Here is an 18,450-nt window from a genome sequence, read left to right on the forward strand (position 1 = left end):
ATATATAACTTTTAGACAATATTAAATTTATTGGTGAAATATTTTATAATCTTTGGTAAACAGTCTTAGTGAAAGAGAAACTGCACACTTAATGGCTATCTTTAAAGAAGACAGTGAAAATAAACTCAGACATACTTGTACATCAAATGTACTTTAGAAGGTTATAGAGTAGCCTACAGGGAAAGGGATGCAGACTATGAAATGATAGCAATGAAAATTAGGAGACAGGGCATGCCCTATAATGCTAAATAAAAAACATGTATTTAGAGTAATGCGTATTCTATAATGAGAGATTTCACCACTGTCTATTTAATGGCTTTAAAATATTAAAATGCAATAAAACTAGGAAGGGCAAAAGTATTTTAAACATAAGCCTATTGATTATAAACCTAAATGCTAAGGTATTGTGCAGTCAATCCAGAAGCAGAAAAGGATATGGAAGAAGAACATAGAGGTCTTTAAAAATGATCACTTTTGATTGAAGCACTTAACAAGAAATATGGGAACTTACGGGTGGTTTCAGTTTTTTAGGATAATTCTTTGATGCTGATTGGAAAAAAAAAAAATTGCTCTTCTGAATGCAACGTGAATGAAACAACAGAATCTTGATTCACTCCTATAGAATTCTTTAGTTAATGCTTGTCTCCATATCAACCCTTCTTTTTATTTTGTAAGAGGCGGTTCCTTGGTCTGGTTCAGATTGTGATTTTAATTTTTATTGTTATTATTTTAATTTGCTACTTGTATTTTAACATATCAGACTGGGAAACATTTTGACTTGCATGGATTCTGCTCCTTTTGGTCTGCAGGCTTATATAAAGAAACCTTTGCTGCTTCTGATAAAACAAAACCAGTAAATTGCAACCTCCTCTATTTTAAACAAAGCAGAAAATTACTGTTTTCAGCAGTTTGCAATAGGTTTTTCCAACTCATCATGCTATTACAAGCTTTGAATATTGAAGTGGCTCCCCCATACTGCCTAGGGTTTGGTATGTTTTTATGTATTTTTAATTTTTTCCCACTAGAAGTGCATCATTCACAGTCAATGCAAAAAACGAAAATGTGAATTTTTTTTTACTGATGGATGAATGATAGACTTTTCAAGGGTAGAGGGATGCTTTCATTTTCATTGTCAAACACAGTGAATTTCTAGACCTACAATGTGATGAATCTAGGATGTGGCAAGTAGAATTTAACCATGTATTTAGAGGCAAGCACATGGTTGAATGCTCTGCTAACCCAGAGCTCAAGATGTTTGTAGAGTAAAACATACTGTGCTTAAAAAAAGGGAATAGGCTATTTGTATTTCAAATGTTTGTACAGTTTGAAAAGTGTTACTGCATTAGCCCTGTCAGCATAACTTACTTTACTGGCTAGTCTTCTCTGTATTACTTTTGCTTCTGTTCGCAGTCTGTTCATGTCCTAAAATAACTCACTTACAGAGTAAATATAATACTAATTTTATGCCAATTATTTCTAATTTCAAGCATTTTCTTATCTGATTAATGTCTGATTGGCCCATGCAGCATCTTATATTCTCTTAATGCTGAACTGATGCAAAATACCAGTGGTTGATTGTGATACATGAAAACTGTAATAATGAGTGAAACTCAAGTCTGTCTGCAAATCTCTGTACAAAAATTACATTTCCTACCATAAGCAATGACGTGATCCCTTTGGCTGTGTCAGTAAAATTGGTCTAATACATCTCATTGTGTTTCCAACAGCTCTTGTCCTTAGCTGTGCAATATGTGCTCCATTCCAGCAGTCTATGAGGATGAGACCTGAGTGGCATGATCCCCTGGAGTGTCTTGGTTTGTTTTGTGAGAAATTCAGATGTATGAACTGGGAGAAGATGATGGACTTTTCTAATAACTCTGTTGTTCTGATCAGAACTCTGGAGATGTTACATCTCTGGTGTCCGTGTTGTTTGGAGAACTTCATAACTGAAGGGACTCAATCAGATACAGATATCAGCACAATTGTGGATGTTCTGAAATAACATCAGGGCTTATATTCCACCTTGAGTACTCTAAGCTCCTGCAATTTAAATGATGCCTAGCTGGTTGAAGCTAGCTCAGACAGACCTGACTCTACAGGCTGCAGTCATGGCATCACACATCTAACCAGAGTGCCTAGGCTTGAAGACCTAGAATAATGGCCTGACACTATCAAAGTCAATGAGATATTGTCATTACTTCTATATGTCTTCGTAGCCAGAAATCTTTCTAATTTCACCCTTATTAATGCTAATGTCAATGCAAAGAACTTGGAGAAACTGCCCGTTTGCAGCACTACATTAAATCTGTTGCAGTATTTGTTTTTTCAGTACTGATTTTACTGGTGTTCTTTAAGTTATGCCCATTGTTCAAAGTGTCATATTGGAATACAGTTAGAGATTCTAATAAAGTAACTCAGAAGTATTTATTTGTTTTCTTAATTTTTTTTTTTCAATAAAAGAAAAACAGCTAATCAAAAATCGTTACTTGATGCTTCAATAACTAATGTAATATTAGACACAATTGGGAGAATTTCTTGAGCAGACTTTACAGCTTATAAGCACATAAACCGTATAGTTATTTTGGGGAAAAAAAGATTCAGTAGACTCTAATCAGCTGAATTGCTGTTCACTTTTATGAAAAAAAAACAAATGTCTCCGGCACTAGCTTTATCTTGTGGACTGTTACATATCTGAGATGCATAAAAAGAAGGGGTGAAAGAAAAAAATAGGGATTATACACACTGCTTCCTGCTTAGACAAAATGTCCTCAGAAATTGCTCATTTAGAAAGCTGACTATCTTCCCAAAATAAAACTTGGAAGATAATATACCTTTCAGACTTTTTTAGGCGGTATCAAATTACACTGATAATGTAAATTCTGTACATGCAGAGACAACATCTTGTTTGACCAAAGAAAGGCTGAAAATGAATGAAGACTCTGTGTATGGTTTCCCCGGTGGTCTGAGTCGGTTGCCTCGCTAACAGTGTTTAGTCTTTTAAAAGTAGAACAAAGAAGCAAAAATTCCTATTCCAAACATGAAGCACCAGCGCCTTCATCATTCGCATCACTCTGTAATAACAGCAACGTAAGTCAGCAGCAGTGTGTGAATGCTAACCTGGGACCCATGAATCACAGCTCTCAACTTTTTCAGCTTGTGCTTTCAAAACTTGGTCTTTTTTAAAGTACCTTCCGTTAATTCTTAAACATTAAGAAGCATTCTTAAAAACATCTACAGCTCCAGGGAAACAAGCTCATTTCTCTTTATTCCTTATCTTGAATCTCAAATGAAAGATAAACAAAGTAATAGCTTGCTTAGGAAGAAATTGAAACACGTGTAATAAGCAGAAATGTTCATATTCCACAAGATAATTCACATTCTCATATCTAAGATAAATATTTGCTTATGTCATCGTTGAGAAGAATAGCAGATAAGATGCCAACAAGCTCAAAATTATTTTATAATCAATACTCAAATAAAGTAATTTAATAATTAAATTACAAATGAGCCCATGTTTGAGGGAGCACTCAAGGCTGTGCAGCCATAGTGGTTCTTGCACAATATTATAACATAAAAGAAGGGCTGCTGGGAATCAAGTTTGTTGTTTTTATTGGCAGCACCAGAATTCAGCCTCTCCACTCTGAAAGCTGGTACTTATAGGCTTGTAGAGACGTTATCAATTCTGGGAACTCTGCTGAAAGAAGGATATTAGCACTGCAGTGGTTGAGCCTACACCTGTCAAATAGCAATGGAGCTGCCCGTTTGGCTGTTTAATTATAGCCTGACCATAAAAATGGAAAGGGGAAACCAGATGTACTCAATGTGCAGCCCAGATCCAGCTCTCTGCGGGAAACAATTTTACAGTTAGTTATTCATTTTTTATATCAAATTTGAGTGTTGTTGGTTTTTTGTTTGTTTGTTTGTTTGTTTGCAAAATATTGCATTTTCTGTCAGTAAGTATGAATTCTATTTTCTTCAAGAATTATTTTTTTTTTTCCACTGATCACATTAGAAGTGGCCACCCCATCACTGTTTCACTTTTAATCATTTTCATTCAGATTGATATTTCCTTCTTCCCTTCAGTCCCAACGCAGTGATTGCTACTACGTCATACTTTGGCAAATCTTAAGCAGTCTATCAGGACTCTCAGATCTGCATTCAGATCAGTTTTATTTTGTGCTTTAGCTAGACTCCCGTTTCCAGTTTATTCCAACATCTCAAATGCATCTTTGAAATGCAGCATATTTTCTAAAAAATTTCCTGTGTATCCAGCAGTTTCATGAGAAAATTCTGAAGCAAAGCAGAGCGGGGAATGACTGAGGTTTTACACTCCTGCACTACACTTATTTTTTGATTTTCAAGGTACTGATCCATAGCACTTCACAGAGAGACTTCAGAATATCACAGCTCTGAAGTATCACTGTATACAATTGCCTCCAGAATGAGATTTACCAGTACTGATCTTCTATTCTCCTGCACCATGAACACATTTCAGAAATACATGCCTTAGTCTTCAGACTAAGTGACCACTGGATGATGAGATTTCATATTACTGGAAGAGAGTGCCTCGTATGCATGTTTCTTTTTGGACAACTGCCTTCTTGCCATTTCTCTTTATTCTAGAAGACTGGTAGATGCTGAAAATCCATAGCAGCATGTTAGTATTCCCCCTGTGATAGTATACTTAAAGATATTGTAAAGTACTAGACAGAATAAAACAGAACTTTTGTCTGTTTTTTTCTTTTCTTCAAGAAGAAAGTCCAGAACTCTCAGTGAATCATTGCTTCTGTTCTAAAAGTTATATGTAACGTTCGTCTTTTTATCACGTCTTAAATGTACATTTGGTAGTAAATTTTTTTGCGTGTGTTTCGTTTAAATAGAAACTCTAAAATATGTACTTTTAGATTTCCTTTATCTAAAATTCCAGGCCCTGTATATTACAAGCTTAAAAAAACAAAACAAAACAAAACATTAATTCTATTCAATTAAGTAGAAAACATATCTTGAAATTATCAATGTATTTCTAGAAGAAGACTTGCTGAGTTGAGCATTGTACAGGGAGATTTACTGGATGTTAATTTAAAACCAGAAGTTCAGATCACAAAGCAAGAATTTCTAAATATTCATTATAGCCCTCTAAATTGCACTCCTTCCATCAAGGTTACACAGTTTATTAAATATTCATAAAACAGAGTACCAAAAAAAATTCTAATTGCAAATAAGTGCAATTGATGTAGATTGCATTATTTATGATTCCATTTGTTAAACTAGGACAATAGAAATTGATGAAAGACATTAAGTGGACCAAAATCCAAGGCAAATTTGGTACAGAATCAGGAAAAAACTCAGTTTTGGGTTGTTTTTTTTGTTTTTTTTTTTTTGATTGATAGAACTTCTTGTCTATAACAATAACTGTCAAAAAGACTGATTATTTCTGCCTGCCTTAATGAAATCATAATTCCCATATGATACAATGCCACTACAAATGCACAATAATTTGTGATTAATTATTATTAAGCTCTGCGTGTCATTAGAAAAAAGTTAATAAATGGCTTTCCTATATTTAGGGAGAAGCTCTCAACATCAGACAACAAAGACTTTATTACACTGAGAAACAGAGTTTGAGCAGTTGTGCCTTCCTGCTGGGAAGAGCGGAAACATCCTCCTTATTGAGTTACAGGTGACCTCCAACTAACCACAGTTTAGTGTCATCTGGTAAGAGTGATGTGGGGACAAGATACTCAGTTCATTTGGGTAAACCAAATAATGAACAACACTTCCGGATGTTCTGCTCAGACCTCTGGCGTGCACCTACTCTCCTATTCCAACAGTTGTGTTGTACAAGACATTTTGCCATGGTTGGATTGGGTGACATTCTACCAAAAAAATACAGAGGGGAATATGATCAGATGTCCACATAACACCTGAAATCAAGATGGAGTTAGATGAGATGGACTCTGACCTTCAGCTAGCTGGAATAAGCCTCACTTTAAGTAAGGAGAAAAAATTGTAGGACAAACATAAAAGTACATGCAACAACAAGAAAATGTAGCAGCATACACCATTTTAGCTGAACAGTCTATTTATCTTTAGGTATGATATACATCTGTAGCCAAAACTACAAATGTTTGATATCTCCAACAGCTTTTTTGTTTCTTTGCTAAAAGTTATTATATTTCTGCCTCTCATTTTTCTCTATAAGCTTTCATAGATAAAGATCCAAATCCATCATTTCTGTTAGGGAATTACTGATGTGTAGAGCTGTAGAAGGCAAAAGTCCTTCCTGCAACAGAAGCCAAACTTCTTCTGCTACATGGAGTATGTCATGGTCTCATGCTCTCAGCTCTCCGTATAACTTATCTTGTCAACTAAAAGGGGTCCAATCTTTCACCAGAACCCTCTGTATTTGGAGATTTTCTCCTCCTGACAGCCTTATGACCTCACAGTTTGGAATTCAGTTCCTTATTAAAGTTCTGCACAAGGCAGAAAGATTCCTAATTGTTTCAGCAGACTGCCTTTCTTAGCTCCAGTGGGTGATTAAATACCCTTTCTCTTGCACTCTGATTTTTTCTTGCTTGCTTATCCACAGCTAATTCTGAGTTTCCTGTATGATGTACAGTACACTACTATCTACTTAATGCTAGACCAAGACTATAACTTCCAGTTTCCTATTCCAGCCAGGAGCATGTAAACTAATAGCACAATATTTCTTTTCTTTTTGTTACCTTTTAATTCCTATGACTAAAATGTTTAAGAATTTCCAATTAAGAAAAATAATATACTCACTGAAACTAATGAGGAGTTCTGCCACGGGCTGCTACAGAGATAGCAGCAGAACTGAAGCTCTAAAAGAATATTAATTTGTCCTATGCTATGAAGATTGAACGTTTCTATCATGCAGTATTTTATTGACCCATGCAATTATCAAAGAAATTGTTGAGATTATGAGTCCTGAGTGCTACGTGTCCTCACACTCTAGTAGGCTCTGTGCAGACCACTCCACTTCACATTGTGTGTAATGACACAGAATGGCTTTTACTTTTCATATGTGCTAATGAATGAAGCTGTGACATGACCAGAAATTAATTATCATGATGATACTACGACCTCATACAAATGGGAAAAGTTTGAACTGCAAGAGTGAAAAAGGAAATGAACAGAAACTACTTTTTGTGTTGTGTGTTTAAGACAATCTGAGGCACAGGAACAGAACAGAAAAGACTTCGGGATACATGAAGGCTAAGGAGCCTCTTGGAAGCAAAGTGCCTTCAAATTAGATGGTGTCTTATTATGTCCCATGTATATATTTAGAGAAATGCCAGCTGAGAATACTTCACTTAGATCTGCAGTTTAATCATCTTTCTGGCTTCTGCAATGCTGTTATAAAAAACTGCTAGTGGGAGTCAGTTATCCACAGAGGCACATCCCTTCTCTCCTGAAAGCAAGCAGTCTGGGGGCTCAGAGCATGTCACCTGCTTTAATAAAATTCTGGATGATGGGACAGAGCAGTTTTGGCTTAAAAGATAAAACCAGTATGTTAGCAATATAGTATCAAAACATACATCCAGACTCTTTATTCAGGATGGATTCTAGGTGAAAATTCTGTATTTCATTATCTCAACTGTTTAAGTTTATAACGTATTACAGAGGGAGTTATAACCCTTTACATTGATTTAGGACTTCAAAATTTGTAGAATTCACAATTCCTTTTTAAATTGTTGCAAAATATTTTTAAACCATACAAATGCAAAACGGAATTTTTAGGACAGGTCTGGGTTAACAAAAGTCACAGAAGTGTGCAATGATAGCCAGCCTTGTCTTGGGTAAAAAAGAACCATAAACCAGATGGAATATCAAGCACAGATGAGGATTTCTTTAAGTTAGAGCTGAATCCTGCAGAAGGTAAATGTTTTCGTTTTGGATAAGTGAATGCCTGTGTGTATTTTTAATTGCAGCTGTACTTGTCAGAGAATTATCGACTCTCAAACTAGCAGCATAGAAGTTATTTATTCAAGCACAGCTAAGTTTAGGTTGCTATTGCCAATTACTCAGATGGAAATTCAGTGTACTTAAACAGAGTGATGCTTAATCTCCGATACAACTGAAATTTCAGAGAAACATGAGATCTTTCTCATTACATTTCTGTCTCAGAAGGGGAGTTCTCTTACTCCTACCAGAATGGCCAATTTCTCTATCAGGGGAAATAGGTGCCATGTAATTTACTAAGGGGAAACCTGTACTATTCTGAAATATATCACATAAACTTGGCCAAAAGTGTCAAAGCTTCATCCAACTCTGTTTAATAATCAGTGCTTTTTCCCCAACTGTACTATAAGGCTTCTGAAATTAAAAAATAGTACATAAGCAGTATAGTTGAAAATCATTATTTTCCTCTCCCTAAATCATCAGTTTTCCTCCAAAAGTTTATCTGAAAGTGCTGCTGAAAAATAAAAAAAAAAAACAGGTAGTCCTGAGGATGCCAGCAAGGACCGAGTTTCTAAGTATATTTGTTAAGAACAATAGAATTTTTGACCTTCTGAAAATAGTAAAAAGATACAACAACAACAAAAAAAAAACCCCACAACAAATAGTTCATGAAGACAAAAATTACTCAGATCTGTACTAAGTTTCAGATGCTTTAAACTTTAGTATTTGCTATATTTTTTTCTCATAACACACATAGAAAAGCATAAAGACTGATATTTTTAAACTTTCTGCCTGTCAGTCATTTTTTTAGATTCAAACAAGAGATGTGTTGGCTCCCGAGTCCTCAGAAAACTTTGCTTTTCTTGGCAAAATCAGCAGGCTGCTGCTCATTGGTAACTGCACTTACCCCAGGAATTCAGAAACAGATTTAAACTCTGAGAAAACACCAACATATGGGGATTTAAAATCCCCATACGTTTCCAAATACTTTTCCAGTCCTTATTTTTAAAACAGTAGTGAAAGATGAAGGAGATAAGGAACTGAAAGAGAGCACGTAAGAAGGTGGCTGAGCCCATGTTGAGTCATTAGAACACTCAGAAGAAAAAGGAAGGAGAAAGGAGTACATGTTCATTTAATGAATGAATGCATTTTTTTTTTCTATTTACTGTAAAATACAAAGACTGCAAACTCATGTGAGACACTCCAAGAACTTTCTGTTCTATGACTGCTATTATGTTGGCAGTGCAGCAGCAAATCTTCAACAAGATGGGTTAAAAACCAGTACCATGCATCATATACAAATATACATGGCTAAGATACTCATTAGAAACGGGTGAAATAAACTTTTTGAAGGAGTTATCTAAATATAAAGTGGAGGAGGATCTAAGTGGAAAGTGTTGTTGATGACCTGGAATCCCTGGGCATGCGCAACTGTTCTCTTGCTGACCTAGTGCCAAATACTCTGTGATTTGTATGGAAAGCATGTCCATCTAGAAGCTGCTTGGAGGGCTGAGGAAATCTTTCCGATGAAGAGGAGCTGATGATTTGCACACTCAACAGTGGAAATGCAGATTCCTGGAGGATTCAGAGTGATGAAGAGTACTGACTATGTAACTGCCTCCACAATGGGACTCCAAATGGATTTTGGTGTCTGAAATGGCAGTGAGATGATTAGGAGGAAGCCTATTTGTCTCTTCTCTTCTGTAATGTGGAGAATAAATCTGAAAGCTTTTCATTAGTGGTGGAAAGTGCTGCAGTTATGATGATGAATGGAACATTCTCAAGATTCACAAAGCTTGCATAACCAAACGGGAGCCCAAATCAAAGGTTTGGTACATACAAATATTTTTCTATACCTGCAACTTTTACAAGAAGTGTAATTTGACTCAAAGTATTGCATTGCTTTCCAGATAGGAGTATTTTGATTTACATTCCTTTCTCTCATTAGTTTTTTCAATTGTTGATCAGTAAAGAATGCTAGCACTCCAAGAATGGACTGGTGAGAGCTGGTAATTGCTTTTCTGTTGAGAAAAACCACATATAACATTAAAGGTAATCTCTGAATTTGGGAAGTTTTGACTTAACTGGGATGAATCCATGGTTAAAGGTAATTAAGTCAATTTGGGTCTCCACTGAGACAGGGAGCCCTAATGCACATATGTTGCTCACTGCCTGTTGTCTCTAGTCAGTCGGGTGTTTAGACTGTGAAAAAGGTAGTTTTCATGTTAATGTGGAGTAAGGGGTAAAATCACATTGGAAGATGTAATTGTTTAAATAAAAATGAGAAGAATCAGTTTTATACTGATCATTGCTGTGGTGAATAATGCTTCTGGAAGTCAACCCAAGAACTTCTCTGTTTGCTATCTGCTTCCTTCTTCTTTTTTATGGCAGTATAAATGTCAAAGTTTTCTGCACTATTCCTGCAGTGAATAACGCTGAAGAAGACATTTGGCAGTAAACAGTTTACCCTTCAACCATTTCCCCCATCCTGGGTGGAACACGTACATTACTTTTCCTTTTTTTAAAGGGATTAAAATTTTATGAATAGTTGAGTGATAGCAATTTAAACCAAGTAGTTTAAGATTAATTTTATTAGTGCTTCTCTTTCTCTGTATCTACTTCAATATTCATCTATTCATCTAGTAAAATACCTCTTGGGAATATTTCCTAACAAACGCAACCTTCCAAAATGCTTCCCAGAATTATATGGAGTTGAGTTTCTCAATGTGGGCCAATTATGCAAACTTCAGAATATGGATGACTAACTTCCAGCATCTGGAATTAGAACCATGGAAATGTAGAATCACCAAGATTGGAAAAGTCCTCCAAGACCATCCAGTCCAACTGTCCATCTATCACAAGTATTTCCCATTAAACCATGTACCTCACTACAACATCTAAATGTTTTTTGAACACTTCCAGAGACCATGACTCCACCACCTCCCTGGGCAGCCCGTTCCAGCACCTGACCAATCTCTTGGAGAAGTTTTTCCTAATGTCCAACTTGAACATCCCCTGGTGCAAAGTGATGCCATTCCCTTTAGTCCTATTACTTGTTGTATGGAGTAAGAGGCCAATCCCCACCTCACTACAACCGCCTTCAGGTATTTGTAGAGAGCAATAAGGTCTCCCCTGAGCTTCCTCCAGACTAAATAATCCAGTTCCCTCAGCTGCTCGCCATAAGGCCTGTGCTTCAGACCTTTCACCAGTTTTGTTGCCCTTCTCTGTACACAATCAAGGGCCTCAATGTTTCTTGCAGTGAGAGGCACAAAACAGAACACAGTACTTGAGATGCAGCCTCACAAGATCTGAGTACAGAAGGATGATCACCTCCCTGCTCCTGCTAGCAACACTATTTCTGATACAAGCCAGGATGCCATTGGCCTTCTTGGCTACCTAGGCACACTGCTGGCTCACATTCAACTGAGCGTCAACCAACAATCCCAGGTTCATTTCTCTACACAGTCTTCCAGCAACTCTGCCACAAGCCTGTAGCGTTGCCTGGGGTTGTTGCAGCCAAAGTGCAGGACCCGGCACTTGGTCTTGCTGAAACTCATCCTGAAACTCAGCCCAGCTATCCAGCCTATCTGGATCCCTCTGTAGGGCCTTCCTATCCCCAGACAGATTGATACTTCTTGCCAACTTGGTGTCATCTGCAAACTTATTGAGGGTGCCCTCACTGCCCTCATCTGGATCATTAAAGATATTAAAAAGGACAGACCCCAGTACCAACCTCTGGGGAACACCACTCTTGGCCATCTTGATTTAACTCAATTCACCACCACTCACTAGGCCTGGCCCTCCAGACAGTTATTTACCCAACAAAGAGTGCACCTGTCCAAGCCATGGGCTGCCAACTTCTCCAGGAGAATACTGTGGGAGACAGTGTTAAAGGCTTTGCTGTAGACTATGTCAACAGGCTTTCCATCATCTGCCAGGTGGGTCACTTGATCATAGTCTTGCTGCTTATCATGGTGTATTTAGTTTTGCATATACCATATGTACGTAACTTAAGTCCAGATCTTCAGGATTGGAAGACAACCCCATCCATATTCCAAAAGAAATTTATCAAATACATATGGACAATAACGTCAAGTCGTCTTGTCTGAAAACATAAATGGAAGTCAGGATTTACAAAAGCAACTGTAATGCAATCAATAGTAATGTTACCCTGAAGGGCTGTCCTTGCTAAGAAAAACTTATAAATATCTGTTCTTGATGAGATCTAACACTGTATTATAGACCCATTGGTAACGGGAGCAAGTCTGATGGGTTGCTGTGGTGTGACATGAACTCTGAGGGTCACAACACCAACCTCTTTATTTTTCCATGGAAGGGCTATGTTGCTCTTTTTATAGTGCCTTTTTTTTTTTTCTTTTTTTCTTTTTTTAATTTGCTGCTGCAGTCCTTTTCAAGGCTCAGTTTGTGAAGCCACTACAGAAATTCTGGGAAACAGCATTGTGACTTGATGACACAGTCCTTAAAGGAGGATAGTAGAACTTTTCTTCCATACATGAAGTCATGAAATATGAGGAATAAGGAAATAGGAAAATGCAGGTAAAAGGGAAGACACATATAATTCTGTCTGTGCATAAGTGAGAATAAAGCTCTAGAATTTCTCCTTTTATCTGTCACTCATCAATAAATTGTATCCTAATGTAGCTACCAAAGCAGATATTGCATGGGATTCTTCTATCTCACTCAGATCCAGTGGGCTTTTCTATAGGAACAGACATCTGACCTGAACCCATTATTGTGATCATTGCTGTTATTATCATTATTGCTGGTTGTTATTATCATTATTGCTGGAAATATACCAGACTGAAAAATAATGTTATTGTACTTGAAATATAACTGAAATCGACATTTCCAAAATAAGCTGCCTAAAATAGCATGAGCTGCTATCTGCATCTTTCAGAGAGAAGCCAGGAAGTCAAAATCTGAAGTCTCTAGGTTGCCAAAGAAGATAATTGCCCAGTTCTTTTAAAATGTGGGCTAGGTGAAGAAATGCATAAATAATTTTTATGGCCCTTTCTTCTTTCTGCCTTGCTAAGCAGAAACATTCCACAATCATGGAATACTCTTTTCTTTCCTTTTTTTTTTTTTTTTTTTTTTAATGAAACTATTCATTTTTGTCTTCTGAATAGACTTCAAGGAAAGTTATGTAAACTTTCAATGACACTGAAAGTCTATGGCTGTCATTTTGATTCATCCTTTAGCTAAAAATATAACAATGACTATGGAAAAACACATTAAAATGGACCATTTTGACCAGAAAAAGTAACTTGTCAAACTCCAAACTTATGCGAGTGTGTTCATTTCATTCGAATGTGAAAGGAAAAAAGTGTTTAAAATATATGAAGGAAATTATTTAAACTTTTAAACAGTTTCCATTCAAATCTGAAATCACTGAAATGAGAACTGATTTTTTGTTGGATCTGAACAATTTTTCTTTTCTATGATGAGAATTTTATATATATGTTCTTACATTTTTTCTTACATTTTTTCTCTGACATAATGTGCAAAAGTAACTTTGGCATTTTCTGAGGAGTAAGTTTTCTGAAGTCTCAGCTGCTGCAGAGCTCAGAGTACTGGTGCTGCAGAGCACTGTGCCTGACCAGCTGAGGCCATGCTGCATCTCTTCCCCTCGGAGAGTGCACAGCTGGGATTACTGATGTGGGTAAATGCTTATGGAGTGAATAAAGATTGCCCAGCCTTAGCCCTTTTTGTATTCTCTACTCTAAGTCAATCAAATTAAAATAAAACCTACCGATCTTTTCTACATGACAGAATTGCATGAGAATTGTTTACATAAACAGTTTTCCATGAGGATGATTGAAGAGTTATGATTAGAAGATTTCAGAATCAGTGTATTAATAAATAAATGGCAGGAGCCTTCTCCCTTTCAAATCACTGGAAATGACAGTTTTTCTTTCTTTCTGGTGACTGTACCAACAAGTAATTGTGTTCAACTGCTGTTAATAGGCTGGTGAAAGGAACCATATACAACTCCTGTGGACAAACAGATTTACCTGGTAAGACCATGCAAACAAGTCAAGTGTTTTATTGCAATTTCTGAGCCTTCATGAAAGATTCAGAGGCTTTGTGCAAAACGAAGACAGCCCTAGAAATAGTGTATGTCTGTGAGCATGTACATCTTTGTAAAATTTATATATTCCGTTGTAATCAGAGTATAGAGGCTTTATACACTGATTCCTCTTTAGGACAGCCTTTCCTGATGTTACAGAGAAGGTTTCTGATTCAGCACTGGCCTGATTCAGCACACAGGTCACACATTTGCAATCCCTTTATGTTGGCAAAGCCTCCTAACACACCAGCTGGTCTGGCTGATGTTCACACAATTGCTAAATCTGTTGCAATGAAAGAAAAAAGAGCAGGTGGCAGGGACTGGAGAAGACACTGACCTTATCATCAGCAACCTGCAGGAAGCATGGTTTCAGGACTGGATCTTGTTTAGCTTGGAAAAGTATCTGGGGAGACTTCATTGTAGCCTTCCAATATTTGAAGGGAGCATATAAACAGGAGTGAGTACGACTATTTACATGGGTAGACAGTGATAGGACAAGAGGAAATGGTTTTAAACTGAGACAGGGAAGGTTTAGGTTAGATGTTAGGAGGAAGTTCTTCACCCAGAGAGTGGTGATGCACTGGAACAGGCTGCCCAAGGAGGTTGTGGATGCCCCATCCCTGGAGGCACTCAAGGCCAGGCTGGATGTGGCTCTGGGCAGCCTGGTCTGCTGGTTGGCACATAGCAGGGGGTTGGAACTAGATGATCATTGCGCTCCCTTTCAACTCAGGCCATTCTATGATTCTATGATTCCATAAGTCCTATGTTTAGGAAGTTTGAAGAAAACTTTGCTTTTTATGGCCGATATTTCCATTTGTCCCACAGATTTGGGGACATTCAGTTTTTAAACATTTATATGATAATTATCCCTAATATATATAATTTCATGAATATACTAAGCAAAGCTTGATAAATAAGTATATATTATATATTGATAAATAAAAAAACTTGATAAGTAAAACTAACAATATTTCGTTTATCTTCACCTTAAGTGAAAAATATTGATGCTCAGCTTGCAAAAAAAAAAAACAAAAAAAAACTCACAGATAGTTGAATTCTTCTACTTGCTGAGGATGCTTTTTTGCTACAAAGATCTGATTTATTCTATGGTCTTACAGGCAGGGATATTCATTTCTTTAAATATGAAGAGAATGTCACAAGTGATGACAGCATTCAAAAATCCTACCCACTTTGTTAGTACCTTTGTCATTTCCTGCAGTATATGTGCCATGTCTTTCTGCTGCCTGTCATGAAACACTGCTGCCACCTGATGAAGTATTTGAGAGAGTCAAAAGAGGGTGACCACTGAACTGATGTTTTATGAACTAAAAAGACAAACTGCACCTGCAATTCCATGTTGCAGGTCAAACCAGTAAGTGGTCCAGCACCTGCAGTGTAAATGGACTCTCTTTTTAGCATTCCAAAAAGCCTTCTACATCTCATAAGGCAGAAAATATAAAAGGCCATACAAATCTGGCTTAAATGAAATATTTTAATAAATGAAGCACAACTATGCTTAATAATGCATGGAGTTTTCTGCAGAGCAGAGATCTCATTTTTCTGTTTGAAAAAATATCTGTAGAACTGAAGTTTCACAATCATGAAGTCACAGAGATGATGAACATTAAAATGATGTAGCATTATATGTTAGTTCCTCTAAACAAAAAAACAGCATCAGTTGTTGATCTTAATAAAAGCAGTGGAAGCACAGAGGAAGATATAAGTCTGGAAGAGTGAGAGCTGGGTGTGAAGGGAGCTGGTAGGGCTGACATACTGCTTCTGCATTTCAAGGGCCATTAACTTATTATTGAATATAACGTGGCACCTGCCTTGACATCTGGCTTTTCAAATTTATCTGTAATGACCAGGGAAATTGAATTTAAATTCTGCAGCTACTGACAGGTGCTTTTGCTAAAGGATAAACCTTAAGGTTATTTATCATATGGGTGAAAATACAAGGCTGTGTTTTCTTGACCTACTCCTCCATTCCCTTAGAACTTTACTGTTAAAGAGCTGATATTACAAAAACCCTTGTAATTCAACATGCCAGTAAGCTTTTTTTTTTTTTTTTTTTTTTTTTTTTTTTAAAGTCTGAAATCAAAGGACTGTTTCTGTGGACAAGAGTAAATTCTAATAGAGACTGAAACGGTAATCCTGCTGCTCGATATAGTACTGGAACCTTTACAGCATCTCTTCCTGGTTTTCCTCACAGTTCGAAAATAATTTATTTTGAAAAGTGTAATAATTCAATTAATAAATACTCTTTCATGAAAGGGAGAGGGAGAGGGAGAGGGAAAGGGGAAGAGGAATAGAAAAGGAGGGATGGACAGTCCTGATGGCCATCAAAAAAGTCAGATTATTTGAAGACATATGTAAAATAATGCTCTTCATCTTTCAAGATGCAGACAACTTCACATCAGCTCGCCTTAATTTCAGTAAATTATGGACCTAAAATTTCTAAACAGTAATATGTCTGAATGTCTGATTTAGATAATTAATGTGGGCATAAATTCAAAATAGAGTAAGGGGATAAAATTACATGTCTTTGAAAGCTGGAAAAAAGATCTTATGTTCCTACCTTAAATTTAATCAAGCAATTTGATTCAATCTTCAAACTTTCTGGGAGACCTCATTGTGGCCTTTCAGCTCTTGAACAGACCGTACAAGCAGGAGAGGGGGTGACTTTTTACATGGTCGGATAGCAATAGAACAAAGGGGAATGGATTTAAACTAAAAGAGGGGAGGTTTAAGTTAGATAGCAGGAAAAAATCTTTTACTCTGACTGGTGAGGCACTGGCAAAGGCTGCCCAGAGAGGTTGTGGGTCTCCCATTCCTGAAGGTGTTCAAGGCCAGATTATATGGGATTCTGGGCACCTTCATCTGGTGGGTGGCAACCCTACCTGTGGTAAGGAGTTGGGAGTAGATGATCTTTAAGTTCCCTTCCAACATAAGCCTTTCTATGATTCTCTGATTCTTTTGTCAGTGCAGTCTATGCCTCTGAGGCCAATACCCAGTGAAAACCACGCATACAAAATCTGGCTAGGTGTGTGAGTGAGCTCTGTGACCACAGCAACAGTTTCACAGTTGATTAGTAGATGCTGGCACAGTCTAGAGCAGCCTCACCCTCATTTGTTGGATTCATGAAAGTTTCCTCAAGGCAGTAATAAAGATGAATGCAGGAGGGCATACCTGAACCTGAAAGAAGAGAACATGGTCAGAGCATGATTTATTTTCCTCAGCTGACAATTTGTGAAAAATAGTACTTGGTAAACATGCATAGAATTTCTCTGTGGCTGTGTCACGTGTGAATGTTAAATGTGTGTGGCTTAATTATTCCAAAAGGATATTATATTTTTACTTTCTCATCCACAGATCCTGCTAGATAACAGTACAATACTACTGGCATAGTACTTTTTTGTGTTCATTCTCTTTCTTGTTCTATTTTTATCTTGTTTCATAAAAGAATGATTCCAATAGTGATGAATTTTGAAGTGGAACATAATTAGTGTGCAATGTTTTGTTATTACATATAAAATTTCACATCTAAATTGCATAAGTTACAATTGCACTGGCATTCTAATTGCATGGTGCACTGGGCTCCAATATCCTGCAGCACAAAGCATTAGTCAGCATGGAAAAATGTATCTTCAACTGCAGAATGTAAAACTAAGAATACAGTCAATAAAGTGTATTAAATGATGTGCTTTCTGCAAATGGATGAATGCGAAGTTTTATTGCGGACCATAAAGTTTCCCTACGCTTTGTATCACAGAACATGTCTTTTTAATATGGAAGATCCTTTCTGAAGTTTAATGTGTTGAGAATAATGCCGTTTTATTATGTGACTGCAGCCTCTTTTATTTTTTTGATGGACCTAAGCCCTTCAAATGAATATCTCACTAAAGACAAACATAGGCTGCTGCATCCTTCATGCCTTGCTTATGGCAAAGTAATTATACTCAGCAGAATACAGATTAAACTACATCTGATAGTTTCCAAGTTTCAATTGCACTTCAGTAGCAATAATTATATATTTATTTTTTGCCATAGATTCAATTTCTGGATTAATGCTTCTTCCACAGTATTTAATGATATTATTCAAGGTGATTTTGATGAAAGGAGAGATCCAAAGCTCACCTAAAAATATGGGATGCATCTAGCAAACTTTAGATGATACATGTCTATGCCAGAGCACATTAGCTACACTTCCTTATATATTGTAGACTTTATCCTCTAAAACATTTTAGACATTAAAAGAAACTCAAAACAAATTTTAACTCAATTTCAAGACAGAAAAGAACAATTTCCTCAAAATTAACATTCTCAAAGTGAAATCTCAAACTGTAAACTATAAAACCATTAGATGCACTAGTTGATACAAACGGATGCAAACATTTCACCAACATCCCCTGATTTACTAAAATCATGGATAGAAG

General features: G+C 36.7%; 1 long non-coding RNA gene across 4 annotated transcripts in view; it reads right to left on the reverse strand.

Annotated features, from left to right (window-relative positions):
- Positions 1-18,450, reverse strand: part of LOC146545101 (uncharacterized) — a 62,959-nt gene that overhangs the window by 23,922 nt on the left and 20,587 nt on the right. The window contains exons 4-5 of one of the 4 annotated variants that reach the window (XR_014881654.1): positions 17,138-17,209; positions 6-9,577 (exon numbers count right to left, since the gene is read on the reverse strand). The exons of 1 other annotated variant lie outside the window; for it this stretch is intronic. This is a non-coding gene — a long non-coding RNA (uncharacterized LOC146545101). Of the gene's footprint in view, positions 1-5; positions 17,210-18,450 lie in introns of those variants that run through there. 2 more of the 4 variants (XR_014881653.1, XR_014881651.1) reach the window with 2 other exon arrangements.

This window comes from Meleagris gallopavo, chromosome 2 (assembly GCF_905368555.1).
Source record: "Meleagris gallopavo chromosome 2, MGAL_WU_HG_1.1, whole genome shotgun sequence".
Lineage (NCBI taxonomy): Eukaryota > Metazoa > Chordata > Aves > Galliformes > Phasianidae > Meleagris > Meleagris gallopavo.